Consider the following 7,769-nt stretch of genomic DNA (forward strand, 5'->3'; position numbering starts at 1 on the left):
CACAGACATTAAGAAGTATTTTTTCACACAGAGAGTGGTCACTGTGTGGAATAGCTTGCCAGGACATGTAGCGGAGGAGGAAACACTGGGTTTTCAAGACCAGGCTTGACAGATACAATTTATGGTTTTAGGTACACTTCAGTGGGAAGAAAAGGCAAGTATTGCTGGGCTGAATGGCCCGTTCTCACCGTTATGTGATGTTATGTTATTTCTTTCTCATTTTAATCTTTTAATTTAATACTGCCAGCATCACAGCTTCACTGAGTGGTGTGAGAAAAGGCTCATGGGTAAAACACTCAGCCTGTCCTGACAGGCTGACCACTGGTGGTGTAATCATGTGACATGTCTGGACAGGCCAAATTGGCTCGTCTCAGGACACTGCCGTCCTGGGTAACGGACATGCGCTGTGGATCGATGTGGATGTGTGAGAGCGCAGGACAGCACACAGTAACACGCCACCCTCCTCTTTCATCCCAAACTGCTGCTCCAAAATAAAGAACAGTCGCTCAGAAATGCCTCATCAGGGAAAACAGCGCACAAAGCATACTTCCAACAACGATATCGCATTCCCCCAGACGGCCATTTTTTCTGCTCTTCATAGAAACAGCAATTTATCATCTCAGACTCTGTGCTGGCCATACCGAGAGACCCTCTCCCCCCCCTTCCAGGACAAACAAACTGCATAAGGAGATAAATACCATACATAAGAGCATCGGGTTCACATTCTGCTATGCAGTTTCACCCTTGAGAAAAGTACCTAGCCAACATTCCTTCCCTAAATAGCCATTTAAACAAAGGACGAGTACATGTGAGACATGGAAATTACCCCACGTAAGGACAAGTAAAAGAACATGCAATGTGGAAGGGATTTAAACTGTCTTTGTAATGCTTGAGGGATATCCTGGCAGCACATTTATTGGACTTTTTGATGTTTTTTTTTGTTCAGCCAGGGAGCGGTGGCTGATTTAATGGCAGGGGGGATGGGTGGGGCTTTATCTTCACCTCAAGCAGGCAGTGGACAATGTTTGTGCTGTGGACGTCCAGCAGGTAAGGGATTTCCAGAGACCAGTGTCAGAGCAGGGGCAGAATCTGATCTGGACTGTTCCAGACTGTTCCAGACTGTCAGACTATGAACAGGCTGCAGCATTGGGGAGTCACTGGGGGCATACCAGCCACATTAAGAAAGCTCATGAACCCCAACGTAACTAGGAATTATGTGTAGGAGCAGACATCGTTCTTGAATCAGAACACTCATTTAGTAGCTTCCTTTTGGGATTAAAAACTCTAATATATGATAAATTATAATACATGCCTTCGATTTCTGTATTCAGTCTGTCCCATATCGTGAATTCTGAATACTTGCCTGCCATGATGATTTAGTGTCACATATTCTTTTTGCAGATGAATAATGAAGTGCACTGTCACGTAGTTGTGAAATATTAGGACACACTCCAACACAGTGCTTAGAAGTCTTTTTTTATTCAACTTTTCATAATTTCAAATTCTTTATCAAAAGAAACAGGCATCATGAAAAACTGACATCTTGGCAAGTGCCTTTTTCAAGTGCCATACGGAGCGTCAAGCTATTCACTGAGTCTGGTGCTACTGATAAAGAAATAGAAAATGAGAAAAGTTCAGTAAAAGCTTTGATGTAGGGGGTGTCTAAATTTTTTACTCTGCCAAGAGTATTTCTATGACCCTATGCCTTCGTATGTCATACAGTGTCATGTATTTCATATGTTCCTTTGTGACATGGGTTAGTCAGCTTGCAGGTAGATTGAGATTATCCCTGTAAAACATGGCCTTTGCTGATGCCAAACACATGTCTTGTCAGGTCAAAGGCTGTCTGATGTCTTCCATGTCTTTATGCAGCTGTGGTAAGGCCATGAGATGACCTGGCTCCTGCAAATTCATCAGCTCTCCCACATCGTGTGAGAGTTTAGAGAGTTCAGAGAAAATAACAAATATACTGTTGTGTTCTTTCATTAGCTTCTTTATATACACCCATGGTCGTCTGCTGAGAACTCCACTGAAGAAGCAGGAACAGGAAGTGATGTCATTATTCCCTTGAGCTCTTAATTAACACATGAAGTCTGGATTTAATGTCGGCCTCATCCATGGGCTTTACAGAAAATTATCTTTCTGTACTTTCATTTTTCATCTGGAAAAAATAATTCTATCAGTTTGGAATTTCATAACACAGACCACTGCTATTTTGAGCATTCCAAATTAGGAGAAAGAGAGAATGTGGGGACACAAAATGAAGAAAAATAATAAACTAAAGAAAGCACATGTTGGTTAGACTAAAGCTGTGAAGGGTCCCTGTAATCAGTGTTATTTCTTCCCTTCTGTTACTGGGCACATGCTGAAGAGAAGCCAGGACTAATCCATAAACTAATCTGGAGCCAAGAGCAACCTGGCAGATGCTTGTTTGCCATTACTTCCAGCCCAACCGCCCAAAGGGAATTGTCATCTGGGATTAGAAAGTTGCTCCAGGCTGACGTACAATCTGGTCTGTTTACCGTGTAGGTTGGGTGGTGTTTGGGTACCTGGTGGATACAGACTGGGGCAGCCCACCTATGTAGATCCCCCAGGAGGTCTTTATTTCTGCAGGGGAGGTGGGGATGCAGATGCATCACTACCAGGACACCCAAGGACTGAGATGAGATGCGTTTTGCCTTTTGAGGAATACTCTAGTAAATTTGTAGCAAAGTAATGCTACTAAAACAATGACTTTGGTGTAGCTTTTGGGTAAGAAACTAGGCTTATTTTCAATAAAATGCACACATACACATGCACACACATGGCAATATGCATGCATGCATACACACACACACACACACACACACACATTTCAAAAATGGCTTCCCAAAGCCTGGTGTCTTTCAAGAGCCAAGGCTCTGCATGCAAGATGACAAGTGTGCTCAGGCCTTCAAAGGGTTCTGCTCTATAAAACAAGCAACTTTGGCCTGGTTTACGATCGCCCTTTTCACAAGACCATTACGGAGCAAGAGCCCGCATCCTTTGCGCTCGGAGATCTTGTCTTTATCGCTCTCTTGATTCACAGGCGCCCCGCCACGATGTCAGATGCATTCTGTTTTACAGCCCCAGCGGAGGTCAGGGATGCGGGTTCGATAAATCACCAAGCAGGCTCATGTGGAATTAATCACGCTAAGATAGATTTACCTTCATTATTTTACAATTCTCTTCTGTAGCTCCCCTTGGCAAACACATGCCTACTATAAATCATAAAACAGCCCCAGAAATATTACACCAGATACTGTCTTCTCTCAACATGGCCCTCTCAAGTGGGCAAGACATGCAATCCAATTACAGACGTCAAGAAAAGCAGTGATTAATAAACCTGACCTGACCTATGAAGCTTAACTGAGGCATAAACACATCCGCAGGAGGGAGCATTCGCCACAGTGCTCTGAATTCTTCACCTATCAATTTAAAATCCCTGCTTTACATTCCACTCTGCAGTTAGAGATAAGAACATTAAAAAGCAATGTTGTGTCTATACGAGTTTGAAATGCTTAAACCACAAAAAGAACAAATGTTCCTTTACATAACACAAATACACACGTACGCACAGGCATGCACAAGCACACAGACGCACACCCATGTACGCACACACACACTGTACATGCACATGCATGCACAAGCCTGCACACACACACACACACACACACACACACAGGCACACACGCACACGTACACCCATGTAATGGTAGGTGCAGAAGGACATTACCACATACGCTCTGAGCAAATGTCAGATGTCAGCAAATGTCAGAACTCTTCATGCTGAAAGGGTTCTAATTTGCAGCTCCATTAAATCATTAATGTACAGACAGAAGGAACATAGGCGCTGAATATCCAGTCAGACCATTGACTGTCCGGAAAATAGTGTACTCACAACATAACAAAGAAAAGTACACTCCACAGTGCTCTGCCCAGGACCTACTAACCTACTATACATAAGAAAGCAGCCCTGCCACAGCCTTGCTAGACTCCACATTGCCCTTCCTGTTGAGAGACACCTCACTCCAGCAGCTGGTGAAATGGGCCATCATCTCTGCTGGGGACTTCCACCCAGCCCTTAATGAAGGGGACAGGGAGAGCTGAGAGACCCAAGAATGGGCCCCAGTGACAGACAGGGAACTCCAGCTCCCCCCAATACCCCCTCACAAAGACCGGAGCGGACTGATTCACACCCAGCAATGCGGAAGTGGCAGTTCTCACCCCAGTCCCCTCATCTGGGATCACATTTTGTATCATCAGAGAACCTCACTTTCCATACCTGAGGCCCAACAGAGACAAAGACTATACTGTTAACCTCACACTCACACTGGCGACAGGTTCCTAAAGAGCTGAACTCACATAGGAGAATGTCATACTCTGGCTATATTTAACTTCATTCAATAACAGAAGAAATTGGTCTGTATGATGGCTCCAATTACACTTATGTGCTTAGCTTAGCTGCCTTATCCTGGGAATAATACAGTTTATTGTTACAAGCTTATTAGCGTTTTATTTTTACAGCTGCATATTGACTGGAGCAAGTCAGGTTAAATACTTGCTTGCTTGTTTTTTTTTCTCCTTAAAAGAAAACATTCATAGCCATTAGATCCTGAGGAATGTCAGAACTAACGGTGTTCAGGAACTAGGGATGACTTGGTGGGGTGGATGTGATGTCACATGCTGTTTTTGGTCTAGATGTTGGGGTCCTCCAGCTGAGCATGACCCCAGGACACGGATCCTTCCCATAAGGCACCTCCAGAGCCGCAAAGCTGATCTGGCACCCACCCGCCACCAGGCCCATGAACGCGAATGCAAATTGGCCAGTCGTTTGCAGAATTAGCTGTGTTTTCGGATGCGGGGGTGTAATTCAGATGTGGAGCACGCAGATGGTTAGACAGCCCATGGGCAGCCGGGTCTGATACCAGATACAAGCCCTCGTAATTATTTTACTGCTAAAGCTGCCAAGTAATCACATTTTGCAATGCATCACATATGTCAGATGTATGGGGAGTTAATTTGCTTGGGATGGAAAAACTGTTTTTTTGGCAAAATTCTAAACTGTTGACAACATATGAGAGAAAATGCGGATCTTTAACGTACTCTATGCTCATGCGTTTTCATTTCTCCCTTTTGGTCTACTTGCGCACAGTCTACTTCAGGGTGCCAAGCAGGGTATTGTGAGGCAGCCTTGCACAGTACAACACACACCTCAAATATTCAGAGCACTGACAATGAACTTTGCGGATTTGGCAGATTAACCCATCAAATGGCAAGCACCCCAACAAGATCGTCTGTAAATGCAAAGGCAGAAACTTTTACAGAGATCATGTGGTTATAAGTCAGATTATGGGTGTGAGAAACTGAGGCAAAATGTTTGTATCATCCAATAAAGCATCTTTGCAGTGCATCCACCTGTGTATGACATTTTTGATAAAACTATTTACAAAACACCTAAAATGTAATGTCATAACATATAATGCATTGAAGAACTGGACAGGTTGTAGAAACAAACCCTTCCGGTGGTCACAACCAGAGTACATACTGGGACATGAGATGCTCCCTAGGCAAGCAAGTGAAATGATTAGTTGTTATGGGCTGTATGGCCTAGTATGGCCATCCGTTAATACAGTAAATACATACTGTATACAAATGTGCAAATCCAGTTTACAGCATTACACATGTTCCTAACACTCTGCTGCCCTCTCCTGGAGACCTGTTTGCAATGTGTCTGAAGATTACAAGCCGTATAAAAGACTGACATTGGTCGTTCTTGTTTCCAAGGGGACAGGTGCACAGAGAGTGGTCATTGACAGACCTTCCCATAATGCATTAACACTAGCATTAACACTTTTAAGATGTGGTCGGCGTTAGAGGTGGATCTAAAACAGCATTAACACTAATGAGACGTGGTAGGTGCTAATGTGTGGATGGAGGTGGAGAGAGATGTGGTAGGTGTTAGTGTGTGGATAGAGGTGGATCTAAAACAGCATTAACACTAATGAGATGTGGTAGGTGCTAATGTGTGGATGGAGGTGGAGAGAGATGTGGTAGGTGTTAGTGTGTGGATAGAGGTGGATCTAAAACAGCAATAAGACAGACACTAGTGAGATGTGGTAAGTGTTAGTGTGTGGATGGAGGTAGATTTAAAACAGCATTAAGACACTAGTGAGATGTGGTAAGTGTTAGTGTGTGGATGGAGGTAGATTTAAAACAGCATTAAGACACTAGTGAGATGTGGTAAGTGTTAATGTGAGGCTGGAGCTGGATATGGCTTGTCAGCAGTGAAGGCCAAGCTGAATGTGTGTACTGGTATTTACTTTTGTATTTTATTTATTTGAAGGGACTACCTGGTGGATCATAGTGTGAGGATCAGAGACAGGCTCTGGGATGAGACAGACAGACAGACAGACAGATACTCAAATCTCCCTGCATTACAGCAACCTGTCAACACGCATTGACTGATTCAAAATGAGAATTATTAATACCTTGATTTACACTGTGATCCAACAGCAGTCATGGGACAAGCCAGCAAAGTGGTAAGATGGTGGTTAGAACCCTGGTGGAACCCAGCTGCTATACCACTGAGTACAGTACTCAACATGAAGTGTTCCAGTATAAATACCCAGCCACATAACTGCATGGTGCATACAATTACAAGTTCTGTAAGCAGATGGAGAGATAGGTGTCTGCTAAGCATATAAATAATGTGTCACACTAAGGCCATATCCTTAAATCCGAAACAGTCCTGTGTGCGTAAGCACATGAAAGCACTTGCCACACTGTTGGTCTATAGCAGATGGACATCCTGTTGAGCCAAGAGAAAAGCATCTGTTTGTTATTCTCACTTCCTCTCAACGGTGTCCAATTAAATCTAATCTTATTCATCATTCATACGACTTAAGGTACTAATGAGAAAGCTCCGCTTTCATCCTTCCTCTTAACTGTGTCCACACTGGCTTTCGGCTTCCAAAACACACTTCTGTGTGTAATCTACAGGGGTGTGTGTGCTCACCCCTGACCCTCTCCTGATTGACAGCTGGACAACACTGCACTGGAACAGAAGCCAACAGGGCTGCGATTGGACTGGCCAAAACCCCTTCTCTTACCTCTCAGTCCAAGCCTGATGTTTGATGTGTAAAGTTGCTATAGCAAACAAAATGTAATCTTAGGTGCATTTATGGATATATGCTGGATGATGGTAGTTGTGGTGGTGGTAGTAGTGTGCGTATGTATGTATGCGTGTGTGTGTGTGTGTGTGTGTGTGTGTGTGCGTGTGTCTACGGTCTTAACTATAGGCCTCTGGGGAAGGAGCAATTCTGGTCATAGTGTTTGGAGAGAAATTAAGCCCTCATTATTAAGACAGTCTCAGAGGCTAATTCACATTAAGAAATTCAGTAATCCATATCAGCCCTTGCTGTTTAATCATGCTGTCTAATTAGCTTTGTGCTAACAATGTGGTAGTGAATGAACAGACCTCAGTGACCCTGCCTCAGAATTGTGTGAATCCACGGAGGTCTACCTTGGGTGGAGTGTTCGAGGGGAAAGATGCACTCCTCAATCTCTAGGTTATAGTTGTCATGAGTACAGCAATCAGCAGAGGACAGAATTGGAACATTCAAATTAAATTATTGAATTATAATATGAATTTAAAAGCTAAATGTTATAAAACTTTAATTCAAAACAAATGAAAGGAAATGCGGAAATTCAATTTTTCATTTCAATTCCACTGAGTTTTAAAACGATAT

This window comes from Conger conger, chromosome 9 (genome assembly GCF_963514075.1).
Source record: "Conger conger chromosome 9, fConCon1.1, whole genome shotgun sequence".
Lineage (NCBI taxonomy): Eukaryota > Metazoa > Chordata > Actinopteri > Anguilliformes > Congridae > Conger > Conger conger.